This window comes from Elephas maximus, chromosome 20 (assembly GCF_024166365.1).
Source record: "Elephas maximus indicus isolate mEleMax1 chromosome 20, mEleMax1 primary haplotype, whole genome shotgun sequence".
In the NCBI taxonomy this organism is placed as follows: domain Eukaryota; kingdom Metazoa; phylum Chordata; class Mammalia; order Proboscidea; family Elephantidae; genus Elephas; species Elephas maximus.
The window spans coordinates 3,235,293-3,250,089 of NC_064838.1; positions in this window are offsets into that span (position 1 = coordinate 3,235,293).

Below are 14,797 nucleotides of genomic sequence, written 5' to 3' on the forward strand. Positions count from 1 at the left end.
TTCAGCAGAGCTTCCAGACTAAGACAGCCTAGGAAGAAAGACCTGGCAGTCTACTTCTGAAAAAATCGGCCAGTGAAAACCCTATGAATAGCAGCAGAACACTGATAAAGTGCCAGAAGGTGAGCCCCTCAGTTTGGAAGACACTCAAAATATGACCGGGGAAGAGCTGCCTCCTCAGAGTAGAGTCAACTTCAATGATGTGAGTGGAGTTCAGCTTTGTAGACCTTCATTTGCTGATGTGGCACAACTCAAAATGAGAATAAACAGGTGCAAAATCCATTAATAATTGGAAAGTCAAATGTATGAAGTATGAATCTAGGAAAATTGGAAATCAACAAAAATGAAATGGAAAACATAAAGATGGATATCATAGGCATTGGTGAGCTGAAATGGACTGGTATTGGCCATTTTGGATCAGACAATCATATGGTCTACTATGCCGGGAATGATAAATCCCTGCCACTGTATGGCTGCAACCACTCTTGATCTTTGCAAAATTTTACTTGCGTGTGATGTTAATGATATTGCTCAATAATTTCCACATTCTTGTGACCCTAATACCTTGCAACATGTTTTCTCCTTTTCAAAATGGGTGATTGAGCGCTTGACATAGTTAACACCATAATGATACTCTAAGTAATCTGTGAGCTTTTTTTTTTTTTTTTTTTTGGCACCAGCTGCACTGGTCTCTTTCCTAAGGAATGTGGAGCCCTCTCAGCTCCCGTGACCTTGGTCTCTCCCTTCTTCTTTGTTCTTTTGTGAAATGGCCTTCAGCCTGCAAGACGGCAGCTAGGAAGCCTGCCTGGTGCTTTTGGTCTGTAACTTTCTTTCTCGCTCCTTACTTCAGAGTGGACTTGGCAGGCCAGTTCCAGTAGCCAAGAGATTCTTATGTAATTTTTTTCAGCCTGCTACAAACATACAGATTAGGATCCAGATGCCTGAGTTGCATATCTTTAGTTTAATAAAGAGTTTCTTGTAGTTGTTTTGTGATGTATATGACCATCTGTGGGCTACGTGCTTAAAAACATCAGGTAATCCTTGCCAAAATGACATATAAGCTCTGATATAAAAATTGCTTTTGGGGGTCTCCGTAAAGGACAGCCTGCATTGCTGTCGGGGCCACTCCTTTGGTATCACCTCCTAATAAACTTTCTCTTTCTGACTTGAAGTATGTTTCATTGGTTCGACTGCTCCAGGGCACAGACGCCAGTTGGGTAACATTCTGTTAAATCCCCCTTCTTTGTAATGGGCACATATAGGGATCTCTTCTAGTCAGTTGGCCAGGTAAGTGTTTTCTAAATTTTTTGGTATGAAGGTACGCTACCAAAGTTTAGTTAAGTAGCACCCTGATGATAGTTATTATTTCCAACATGTGTTAAAAACGATGCTACGATGAATCTCTTTGAACATACAGCACTTTACACTTGGGAGAGTAGTAGCTGAAGAGTATACTTTCCTAGAAATATAATTCCTGAATCCAAGGGTATGCATTTTGTAAATTTGAGAGATATTGCTAAAGGGCTATCCATGGAGATTGTATCAGTGAATGAAAGTTATTTTTATCAATTTGATAGAAGAAAAAAATACATCATTGAATTTTAATTTGCATGTTTCTCAATAAAAGTGGAGTTTAGCATTTAATATGCTTTGATCCATTTCTACTTCCTTTCTGCAAAATTTTGGTTCGTAACCTTTGCTCATTTTTTTATGGTTTATAAGTCTTTTTCTTATAGGAGGTCTTTATATATTAAAAAATTAGCTGTTGTTCATGACGTATGTTGCAAATATAGTATTTTTTTCTAGTTGATTTTTGGTTTTGTGTATTTTTATTTTTTTGCCATGGAGAAATTTTTTTTTTTTGAGTTTTCACATACATAGCCAAAATTATCACTTTTATGACTGCTAGGTTTTGTGTTATACTTTGAAAGCCCTTCCCCACTCAGAGATTTATTTTTTTAATGTCTCCCCTGTTTTCTTCTTGTACTTCTTTGGTTTTTGTTTTTAAAATATTTAATCTTTGACCTACCTATCGTTTGTTTCGATGTATGGAGTGAGGTAAGATGAGTTGATTTTTTTCCCCAGTGGCTATCCAGTGCAAAGGTCAGCAGTTCGAATCCACCAGGCGCTCCCTGGAAACTCTATGGGGCAGTTCTACTCTGTCCTACAGGGTCACTATGAGTCGGAATTGACTCGATGGCACTAGGTTTGGTTTTCGGTTTTTATCCCATGCAAATATAATCCACAGAAAAATTCTCTTTCTCCCTAATCTGAAATGCCATCTTGATAATAACACCGTCTTTTTTTTTTTTTAATGTATTTGAAGCTATTTCTGGAATTTCTAGTCTTTTTCCTCATCTCCCTGTACATACCTGCTTCGGTACTACGCTGCTTTATATGCTATGGCTTTATAACATGTTTTAATATCAAGTCAATTTTGTCATCCTTATTTTCAGAATTTTTCTTTATATTCTTTTTGTTTTTTCTTAGTGATTCTGTAATGCTTATTTACCACCTACAATATGGAAACCCTGCTGGCATAGTGGTTAAGTGCTACTGCTGCTAACCAAAAGTTTGGCGGTTCAAATCCACTAGACGCTCCTTGGAAACTCTTTGGGGGGCCAGTTCTGCCCTGTCCTGCAGGGTCACTATGAATTGGAATTGACCCCACGGCAATGGGTTTGGTTTTTCTTTTTGGACTTTGTTGATGTTTCTTTTTGGACTTTGTTGATGATGTTCAGTTGATTCTGACTCATGGTAACCCCAAGTGTGTCAGAGTAGAACTGCTCCATAGAGTTTTCAAGGCTCTGACCTTTTGGAAACACGTCGCCAGGCCTGTCTTCTGAGCTGCCTCTGGATGGATTCAAACCGCTAACCTTTCAGCTAGTAGTTGAGCACTTACTGTTTGTGCCACCCAGGGATTCCAGACTCTGGACTAGGCGTCAGGAATCCAGAGGTGAAAAAAACACCGTCTCTCATTTTATGGTGGGAGAGTGAGATGCGTAAAACGATCATTACAATGCAATGTGAACAGTGTTATAAACGTGTGTATAACTGTGTCTTCTTATAAACGTGCGTATAACTCTGTCTTATAAACGTGGGTATAACTGTGTCTTCTTATAAACGTGGGTATAACTGTGTCTTCTTATAAACGTGGGTATAACTGTGTCTTCTTATAAACGTGGGTATAACTGTGTCTTCTTATAAACGTGCGTATAACTGTGTCTTCTTATAAACGTGCGTATAACTCTGTCTTATAAACGTGGGTATAACTGTGTCTTCTTATAAACGTGGGTATAACTGTGTCTTCTTATAAACGTGGGTATAACTGTGTCTTCTTATAAACGTGCGTATAACTGTGTCTTCTTATAAACGTGCGTATAACTCTGTCTTATAAACGTGGGTATAACTGTGTCTTCTTATAAACGTGGGTATAACTGTGTCTTCTTATAAACGTGGGTATAACTGTGTCTTCTTATAAACGTGTGTATAACTGTGTCTTCTTATAAATGTGTGTATAACTGTGTCTTCTTATAAAAGTGTATATAGCTGTGTCCTCTTCTACATTCTTTTTAGGGTACCAAATAATGAGATTTCTAGGTTATATTGACAAATTCCTTTCTAAAAGGTACCAGTTTATACGGCAATGAAGTAATGAGTGTTTCTGTTAATGTACTATGTGTAATATCCCTTAATTCTTGCATGTGCAGAAATGTTTCCCAAATATTTTGCTTTCCTTTTTTTGGAGGTGGGCTAGATATTTTTAAAGTGCTTTAATTGTTTTTTAAATTCTTTTATGATTTTAATGTTTAGAAAATTATCCCTTTAAAGATATGATAACACGCTATGAGACCAGAAGAACTGGATGGTGTCTGGCTACCGTTACTGGACATTTTAATCAAAGGCTGTATAAAAGAATGCCGATCAAAAGGAAAATGGAGAACAGGATTTCAAATTTTCATGGACTGCAGACTTTCTGGAGCCATGGAGGCTGGCTGAACCACTTTAACTATTGCCCTGAGACAATCTTTAAACCTTAAGCCAAAAATATCACCTGAAGTCTTTTTTTTTTTTTAAACTTTATTGTGTCCTAGGTGAAAGTTTACAGCACAAATTATTTTCTTATTCAAAAATTTATACACAAATTGTTTGTGCCATTGGTTGCAATTTCCGCAGTGTGTCAGCACTCGCCTCTTTCTACCCTGGGTTTCCCGTGTCCATTTTCCAGTTTTTCTGCCCCTTCTGCCTTCTTATCTTTGCTTTTGGGCACGTACTGCCCGTTGGTCTTATATACTTGATTGAACTAAGCAGCAGTTTCCTTACATGTGTTATTGTTTGTTTTATAGGCCTGTTTAATCTTTGGCTGAAAGACAGACTTTGAGAGTGGCTTCAGTTCTGAGTTAGCAGGGTGTCTGAGGGCCATAGGCTCGGGGTTCCTCCAGTTCCTGTCAGACCAGTAAGTCTGGTCCCTTTTTTGTGAATTTGAATTTTGTCCTACATTTTTCTCTCGCTCTGTCTGGGATCCTCTATTGTAATCCCTGTCAGAGCGGTTGCTGGTGATAGCCGGGCACCATCCAGTTCTTCTGGCCTCAGGGTGGTGGAGGTTGTGGTTCTTGTGGTCCATTAGTCTTCCGGACTAGTATTTTCCTTGTGTCTTTGGTTTTCTTCATTCTCCTTTGCTCTGCACAGGATGGGACCAATAGATGTATCTTAGATGGCTGCTAGCAAGCTGTTAAGACTGCAGACGATACTCACCAAAGTAGGATGTAGAGCATTTTCTTCATGTTCTATGTTATGCCAATTGACCTAGATGTCCCCCAGGACCATGGTTCCCAGCCCTCAGCCCCAGTAACTCGTTCTCTCAAGGTGTTTAGATGTGTCTAGGAAGCATCTGTGACTTTGCCTTGGTCAAGTTGTGCTGACTTTCACCTATATTGTGTTCTCTTTCCCTTCACCAAAGTAAACACTTGTCTACTCTCTAGTTAGTGATTTCCCCTTCCCACCCCTCGCCTTTCTAGTAACCATCAGAGATTTTTGGTGTATAGATATTAAGGTTATGTCTTCTGGGTGGCTTGTCCCTTTAGTCATTATATAATGTCCTTCCTTGTCTTTTACGGTGGGTTTTGCCTTAAAGTCTGTTTTATCTGAGATTAATATTGACACTTCTGCTGTTTTTTGGTTACTGTTTGCTCGATGTACATTTTTTCACACTTCGATTTTTAATATATTTATTTCTTTGTGTCTAAGGTATGTTTCTTACAGACAGCGTATTGAAGGGTCCTTTTTTTTTTTTTTAATCTCTTCTACCACTCTCTGTCTCTTTACGGGTACATTTAAGAAGTAATTTACATTCAGTGTGATTATCGATAAGTATAAGTTTATTGCTATCATATTGTTTTGCCTTTTTTTTTGTGGTGCTGACATTTTCTTTGTTCCTTTTACTTTGCTGAGTTCCATTTGTTTGCAGATTTTAATTTCATTTCTTTTGTTATTATAGATTTTGTGTTTACTGAGTCTGTATGTTTCTCTTCTTTTTTATTTTGTTGAGTACGTTTGTTAACTTTCCTTGTAGTTACCTTATAATTTACCCATATCTTCCTAAGTTTGAACAGTTTTTTATCATTTGGTATTGCCTTGACTTCCTGTCCATTTGAAAGTTTTATACCTTCACCACTTATTCCAATAAAAGTTGTTTTGATGTTGTCCTCATTACAGATTGATATCTGTTTCCCTGTTTTAAGTCTTCTAGCTTTGTTTTATTATTGAGAGTTCTTTACCTAGGTTGGCATGAGGCAGATGCTGTCCTGTGTCCTAGGCTTAGGTTGTTGTCTGATGTTGTTGGTTCTCTAACTGAAGGACTTCATTTAATATTTCTTATAAGCTTGATTTTGTTTTTATGAATTCCTTTAATTTTTTTTATCTGGAAATATCCTATTTTTGCCATCGTATTTGAGAGAGTTTTTCAGGACGTGTTATTCTTGGTTGGTAGTTTTTTCTTTCAAGGTTTTATACATATGTCATCCCATTTCCTTCTTACCTGCATAGTTTCTGCTAAGTAATCAGTTTAGTCTTATTGTTTCCCCTATGTAAGTGACTTTTTGTTTTTTTCTAACTTCTCTTTATGGATTGAATTTTGTCTACCAAAAATGTGTATCAACTTGGCTAGGCTATGATTCCCAGTATTGTGTGCTTGTCCACCGTTTTGTGATCTGATGTGATTTTCCTATGTGCTATATAAATCCTAACCTCAGATGTTAATGCGGCAGGATTAGAGACAGTTATGTTAATGAGATAAGTCTCAATCTACAAGATGAGGCTGTATCTTGAGTCAATCTCTTTGAGATATAGAAGACGGAAGAAAGCACTGAGGAGACCTTCCCCCAGAGCAACAGAGAGAGAAAGCGCTCCTCTGGATATGGCACCCAGAATACAGACTTCTCACTTCCTAGACTGTGAGAGAATACATTTCTGCTCGCTGAAGCCATCTGCTTGTGATATTTATGTTACAGGAGCACTAGATGACTGTCTTAGTTATCTAGTGGTGCTGTAACAAAACTACCACAAGTGGATGGCTTTAACAAAGAGAAATTTATTCTCTCACAGTCTAGGAGTTACAGGGTCAGGTGGGAGGGGAACAAACAAGAAAAAATATGGTGGCATAGCAGGAGCCAGCTGCTGGGGCTGTGGCAGACCTGGGGTGTCCACAGGCTGGTGGCTTTCTGAGGCAGCACAGCAGGGGCTGGCAGGAATGGGGGGGTCGTCATGTATGGGACTAGATGGGAGGGAGAAAGAAAGAGGAAAAAAAAGAAAAAATGGCACTGTGGTGGGGGTTAGCGAGGGGGGGCAGGGCAGAACCAGGGGCCAGTGGGAAGGGAGGGGACACAGCATACAGGGCTAGATGGGAGGGAGAAAGAAAAGAATTAAAAAAAATTATGGTGGCGTGTGGGAGCTGGTGGGTGGAGGCAGACAGACCCAGGGTGGCGGTGGGCTGGGTGGCACTCTAGTCGCAGCGGCACAGCGGGTGCTGGTGAGAAGGAGGGAGAGGAGGCCTATGGGGCTATGTGGGAGGGAAAAAAGAGAGAAAAAAAGTGGTAGTGCACCAGGAGCTGGCAGGTGGGGATGGGGCAGATCCAGGGGCAGCGGTGGGCTGGTGGCTCTCTGGTTGTACTGCTGTGGCAGCAGGGGGTCGGAAGGGGGGAAGGTGGCATATGGGGCTAGGTTGGAGAGAGAAAGGAAAGGAAGAGGGAAAACGAAATGTCATGTGGGGGAGGGGGTGAGGTAGGGCACGCCCCAGGGGTTGGGCTTGTGGTGGACGCCAGCAGTGGGGGCTGTGGGATGGGGGCAGGGGGGTTCTTGCTTCTACTCACCAGAAGGGTGAGAGGTGTGAAAGCATGTTTCTCTGGGTACTGGGTGCTCTGTCTCCCGTTGGGAGCGCCAGTGAAGTTGTCTTCCTGTACCCCCTGTGCTGGGTCCTTGCTGGCTGTATTCCAATGAGGACGCTGTACTGTGTTATTTGGCACGGAACCTCCTCTCTGCATCTCTCCTCTACCTCTGTTTTTGTCAGTTTTTTCTTCCATTTGGTGTTTGATCTAATTCTTTATCCCTTCCTTTGATGCTTAGGGCTCCAGGATTGACGCTTGTGTCTGTTTTAGTCTTTTTGGTCTTTGCTGCGAAGGGACACCATGATGCGTCTGTCTAGGACGCCATATTGGCTCTGCCCCGACTTGTTTTTTTTAAAGTGAACTTTAGAATTAACTTGTGTCCGTGAAAAATCCTGTTGGTGTTTTTAATTAAGTTTGTGTTTAATTTGTAGATTAAATCAGGGGTTAATGTGGAAATATTTGTAATGTTAAATCTACCTCTCCAAGAACAGCATGTCTTCTACTCCATTCAAATCTTCTTTTGTGTTTTCTTCATATAGATGGCATGTGTGCAGTCTTGTTGAATTTATTCTTAAATATCTTACCATTCTTGTTTTTGTCAGTGGGATCATTATGCCTTCACTTGCACCTCAACACATCCACCCCATTGAAAACACTAGGTACACGCTGCTGTGGAAAACTTCATGTCTCTTGTGTCAGGATTTAAAAAAGCCAGTTGCTGTAAAGTCGATTCTGACTCATGAGGACCCCATGTGTGTCAGCGTAGAACTGCTCCATGGGGTTTTGTTTGTTTGTTTCTCTTCTTTTTTTTTTTTGAGAGGGAAAGCAGTGCATATGCCCTGTTGAGGAGTGGGAGGAAAGCTGGCATGTCTAAAGGACAGTAGGTGGCCAGGGAGGTTCCAGAGGAATGACAAAGGGGAACAGTGGTCACATATGAGGTTCTTTATTTCTGCCATGAAAATAGAATTTGTTTCTATTTTTATTTGTGCTTTAGGTGAAAGTTTACAGGTGAAGTTAATTTCTCATTCAAAAATTTATACACATATTTTTATGTGACATTATTTGCAGTCCCCACAATGGGAGAGCACACTCCCCCTTTCCACCTGGGCTTCCTGTGTCCATTCAACCCCTCCTGTCCCTTCCTGCCTTCTCATCCTGCCTCTGGACAGGAGCCATCCATTTGATCTCGTGTATCTGACTGAACTAAGAAGCACATTCCTCATGTGTATTATTTTTTATTTTATAGTCCTGTCTAATCTTTGTCTGAAGACTGGGCTTCAGGAGGGTTTCAGTTCTGGGTTAACAGTGCATACGGGGGCCATTGTTTCAGGGTTTCCTCCAGTCTCTGTCAGACCATTAAGTCTTTTTACATGAATTTGAGTTCTATTCCATCCTTTTTTCCTGCTCTGTCCAGGGCTGTCTGTTGTGTTCCCTATCAGGGCAGTTGTTGGTGGCAGCCAGGCACCATCTAGCTCTTCTGGTCTCAGCCTGGTGGACTTCCTGGTTCATGTGGTCCTTTAGTCTCTTGGGCTATCTGTAGGGTTTTCAAGGCTGTAAACTTTTAGAACTAGATCTCCAGGCCTTTTTTCACAGGTGACTCTGGTGGGTTTGAACCGCCAACCTTTTGGTTAGCGGTTGAGTACTTAACTGTTTGTGGCACCCAGGGACTCTTCTATTGTGGTGTAGACCACCAAATATGCACACAAGTGGATGTTAAAAGTAAGGGAGGCTTACCCTCACAAGCACCCAGTATTTACACCTGTTCTCTGTGTGTGTGTGTGTGTGTATATATATATATATAGTTTTATATGTAAAATATTCATCTCAGTCACCATTTGGGTCAGTGCAGGGAATTTAAAGGTGAGAAAGACAGAGCCTCCATGTCTCCACAGTCTCTTACAAATGATGACAAGAAAGAGGACATGACGGCAAGAAAAATATATGTATATACATACATATACACACACCGTTTTTGATGGCAATCTTTCTAAAAGGTAGTATGCCTTACTTCTGGGTTTCTTTTTGTTTAAAAAGAGCAATGTGCATTGTATAGAGTTTAGTCACTTTTCTTAAACTCTGAGTGTTATGGATTGAATTGTGTCCCTCCAAAAATGTGTGTCAACTTGGCTAGTCCGTGATTTCCAGTATTGTGTGGCTGTCCACAATTTCATCATCTGATGTGATTTTCCTAAGTGTTGTAAATTCTACCTGTGTGATGTCAATGAGGGGGGATTAGTGGCAGTTATGTTAATGAAGCAGGACTCAATCTACAAGATCAGATTGTATCTTAAATCAATCTCTTTCAAGACATAAAAGAGAGAAGTGAGCAGAGAGACAGGAGGACCTCCTACCATGAAGAAATAAGAGCCAGAAGAAGAGCATGTCTTTTGGGCCCAGGGTCCCTGTGCTCAGAAGCTCCTTGACTGGGGAAGATTCACGACAAGGACCTTCCTCCAGAGCCGACAGAGAGAGAAAGCCTTCCCCTGGAGCTGGCACTCTGAATTCCGACTTCTAGGCTCCTAGACTGAGACAGAATAAATTTCTCTTTGTTAAAGCTGTCCACTTGTGGTATTTCTGTTATAACAGCATTAAATGACTAAGGCAATGAGTCATCTTTATGATTTTTTTAAAACTGAATTAATGCCAGGCAGGTGCCTTTGGGAACCACTGAAGCCTTGTAAGCTGCTTGGTCTTTCTCTGCCTCTCTTTTACAGATCTGTCCCTCTCTTCCTTTGTTGTCAGCTGTCACGTCTCCATGTAGCTACCCTCCTGGGTCCTAGCCTGCTCTCTTACACAAATTTGTGAGTGAGCCCAAGGAAGACCCTGTGGCTTTCTGGCAGAATAAAGCACGAGGACTTGGTTACCAGTAACCCTGCAGCCTTCACTGAGCACCTTCCCGGGCTGCAGGTGGCTGGGTTATGTGGGGAATCCTGTTGGTTGCACAGGGCCAGTCCCCTCAAGGGATTTAGGATGGGAAGCTGAGAAGTAGAAGCAAACAATACTCATGTGCTAATGGTGAAAAGAAAAGAAAAGAAAAGCATTTCAGTATGGACAAAAGTAACAGTAACATAAAAGCTCAAAGCTAGGAGTGGTAAACAGTGAGGGCTCTGGGGCTGAAGTCACCACAGGCTGAGTGACCCTGCTCTACCTCACTGAGTCAGTTTCTCCATCTGCAGAATGGGAATGATGACAGTGCCTATCTCATAGGTTGCTATAAAAATTAATGAGATTTCAAATTCTTGTAAAAAGACCAGACTTAAGGGTCTGACTGAGACTGCAAGGACCCTGGAGGTCGTGGTCCCCAGACCTTCTGTTAGTTCAAGACTGGAACCATTCCCAAAGCCAACTCTTCAGACAGGGATTGGACTGGACTATAGGATAGAAAATGATATTGGTGAAGAGTGAGTTTCTTGGATCAAGTAGACTTGTGAGACTATGTGGGCAGCTCCTGTCTGGAGGGGAGATGAGAGGGCAGAGGGGATCAGAAGCTGGCTGAATGGACATGAAAATAGAGATTAGAGAGAAGGAGTGTGCTGTCTCATTGAGGGGAGAGCAACTAGGAGTATATAGCAAGGCGTATATAAATTTTCGTATGAGAGACTGACTTGATTTGTAAACTTTCCCTTAAAGTACAATAAAAATAAAAAAAATTAATGAGATTTAAAAAATCATTTATTTTTGTTTCATATAAACCCATTGCCATCGAGTCAATTCTGACTCATAGTGACCCTATAGTGACCCTATAGGACAGAGTAGAACTGCCCCATAGAATTTCCAAGGACTGCCTGGTGGATTTGAACTGCCAATCTTTTGGTTAGCAGATGTAGCTCTTAACCACTATGCCATCAGGGTTTCCTTGTTTCATATAGCTTATGCCAAAAACAAACAAACAAACAAACCAAGCCACTGCTGTTGAGTTGATTATGACTCATAGTGACCCTACAGGACAGAGTAGAACTTCCGCATAAGGTTTTCAAGGCTGTAAATCTTTATAGAAGTAGACTGCCACCTCTTTCTCCTGTAGAGAGGCTGGTGGGTTCAAACTGCCGACCTTTTGGCCAGCAGCCGAGTGCTTTAACCTCTACGGCATGCTTTGACTTCTATATAGCTCATATCCTCCTTTAATTTCCCTAAACAGTTTTACCATGCCTGGGTTAAATGCTTGGTCTCTCTCTTCACCTCTCTCTAGCCAATGTGTATGTTGTCTACTCTTTCTTTCTTTTGAGCAGTTGTTCTCCTCAAAGATCTCCTTATGTGGGCTCTGTGAGGGCATGGTTCCCTGTGGTATTCGCTACACTTTCTGGTAGTGAATATCACAAAGAGCTGAAGGCCAGGCCACGTTATAGGCCAGTATATGAGGTTTAGGAGAGGAGCAAGAGAAACCCCAGTACAGATGGCTTCAGGCACCACACAGCCTGATCTATTACCATGTACCAGACAGCTGGTCCATCAGGGTTTCGCTGTTAAATTCCTGGAGAAAAGCATCGGCACAGGCGGGATCTTCCCTTGCTGGAGCCCACCTATTGTCCCAGGGTCTGGGTCGAGGAGCAGGAGAGAGTGTCTGAGAGCGCTGGTCCTTGCTGCCTTCCTTGGCGCTCCCAGGGCTGCATTCCTCCCCATCGCACCTGCCTGCACTGCCCTGGTAGGGGGGCAGTGGCTGATTTTGACACTGAGAGGCTGTTAATGGGTGTCCAAGGCCGTGTGAGGGAGAGGTGAGAGCAGAAATTAAAAAGCCTTTCTTTTACTCTTCTCACCTGGAGTCCCTGGGTGGTACAACTGGTTAACTCATTTGGCTGCTTACTGAAAGGTTGGAGGTTCAACTCCCCCCCTCCATGGTGTCTCAGAAGAAAGGCCTGGTGATCTGCTTCTGAAAAGTCAGCCGTTGAAAACCCTGTGGAGCACAGGTCTACTCTGACACACACGAGGTTGCTACGAGTCTGTATCAACTCAGTGGTATTCTCACCCACCTGCCTCCGGGTCAGGCTGTGGGCTCCCCCCACCCCACCAAAAAAACCACACCCTAGTTCAGGCTAGACCTCAATCTCTCCAGGGGTTTCACTTCTTCTGTTAATCCCTGGAGTCCACATTTCTCTCTTATTCCAAAATTTCTCTGGTATTAACTGGGAGAGGTAGTCAGTAACCCTTGTTTACTCCCCTTTTGGCAGAAACCAAATGAATTAAATTCATTCATTCATGTAAAGCGCTTGGAACTGGGCCTGACACATAGTCACTGCTCAAATGTTAACTGTAAAGAGAGAGAGAGAGACTTTAAAAAAGGAGCGACAGATGTCCGGCCACCTCCCCAAATCAGCTGACTTTAATGACCCGTCTTTTCCTGCTCAATTCTCTGAAAAGCTCTGCCGGCAGCACCCAGGCTGCATGTGCTGGTTCCCGCTTCCTCGGGCATGGAGGCTTCTTTGCTCTGAAGCTTTGATTTCTAGGACTTTGTGGGGGATTGATACGTGCAAATCTTGGGGGGACTTTCCAATCCCCAAATCCTAATGTCCGGGAGGCCTTAGGCAGTTATTCTGACTGCTTCTCACCTGGCCGGCCTCTGAATCTCCCAAACTCACCAAGTCCCATAGCTCTGCTCTTCTGTCACTCGAACAGTTGCTTGCAGGGAAGTATTTCCACGGTCCTAGTTAAAGGGGCTGGGGGTGGGGCAAGCACAAGAAATAGAAGAATTTACCATTTAGTAGGAAGATAAGGATGCAAACGTAAAGCAGTGCTTTTTATTAATATGAATTAATAATTCCTATATGACTTTTTTTGTTTTTATATGAATTATATTATTTTTTTATATGACTTTTTTTGTTTTTATATGAATTATATTATTATATTAGTATGAATTAAGAATTCATCCTAACCCTCCACTAAGCAGGCTGTCGCATGTGCAATGGAGGCTACATGGCAAGTCTGAGGGGTTGAAAGAGCGTGGAGAGCTGGGAGGGTAGCCAAGACAGGTACATTTGGCCAGGTGGGAAAGGTCTGTGGCCCAGGCTACACTTTGTTTTTATTCTGGGAGCAATTGGAAGCCACAGGTAGAAAAATTGTTCTAGTCTCCTAGGGCTGCCATGGAGCCCTGGTGGCTCAGTGGTTAAGAACTCGGCGGCTAACCAAAAGGTCAGCAGCTTGAATCTACCAGCTACTCCTTGGAAACTCTATGGGGTAGCTCTACTCTGTCCTACGAGTTGGAATCGACTCGATGCGATGGGCAGTTCCATGCCTCTTTCCCACCTTTTGGTGACAGCCAGCCATCCTTGGCCTTCTTTGGCTTCTAGGTACATCTATCCAATCTCCTCCTCTCGTGTCATGTGTCTGTCCTCCCTCTGTCTCTGTATCTCGTCTCCTCTTTTATAAGGACACCACTCAAATAAGATTAGGACCCACCGTATTCCAGCATGACCTCACATTAACTGATAACACCTTCAAACACGTGGTTTACAGGTAGCAGGGGTTAAGACTTCAGTGTATCTTTTTGGGAGACACAATTCAATCCATGACAACAGTGGACAAGGGTGTGGGTGAGTGACATAAATAGGTCTGCATTCTGAAAGGATTACTCTGCTGCACGCAGGACCAAGGCAAGCGGATCAGAAAGCTGTTGTGTCGGACAAGTTGTCCTCCAGCCTGGAAAAATATTGCTGGCTGAGGCTCTGTCTGGGACAACTCTTTAAAAATAACTGCATAAATAAACTATTGAGAATAACATACAATTTAAAGTGTAACCTTTAGCTCAGGTTCACAAACTTTTTTGTGTTTCAATGCATCAATTTATTGATCATTTAAAAAAAATTTTTTTTCTGATTACAAAAATAATACATGCTCTCACAAAAAGCTGAAATATTTTAGATATCTATAATGCAGAGAGGGAGACTCCATAAGCCTTCCTTCCAGAATTATATTTCCTTCTGAATATTTAATGCATATATTAGCATGTATTGTGGTTATTTTTACCAAAATAGGATATTTTGTTTTGCAATTTTTCTTTTGCTGTTAATGATATAGTTTGGCTATCTTTTCTTATAGTCATCTAGGTCCTTGCTACTGAAATCATGGCCCACAGAGCAGCAGCATCACCTGGGACAGTGTTAGAAACGCAGTGCCTCGGGCCCCACCCAACCTTGGGATCAGAATATGCGTTTTAACAACAACCCCAGATGATTCCAGTGCAAACACATTAAGGTCTGAGAAGCACTGATTCTAGATCCTTCACTCTTTTTGCTGGCTTTACGGGCATACTTTATTATCCAATCTGCTAATGGAGAATATTTAGTTGTTTCCTTTTAAGAACGTATTTTTTTTTTTTGCACTACAAAAAAATGTTATAATAAACATCCTTGTGTGTGTGTTTAGGGCCCTGGTGGCACAGTGGTTAAACATTTGGCTGCTAACCAAAAGGTCGGCAGTTGGAATCC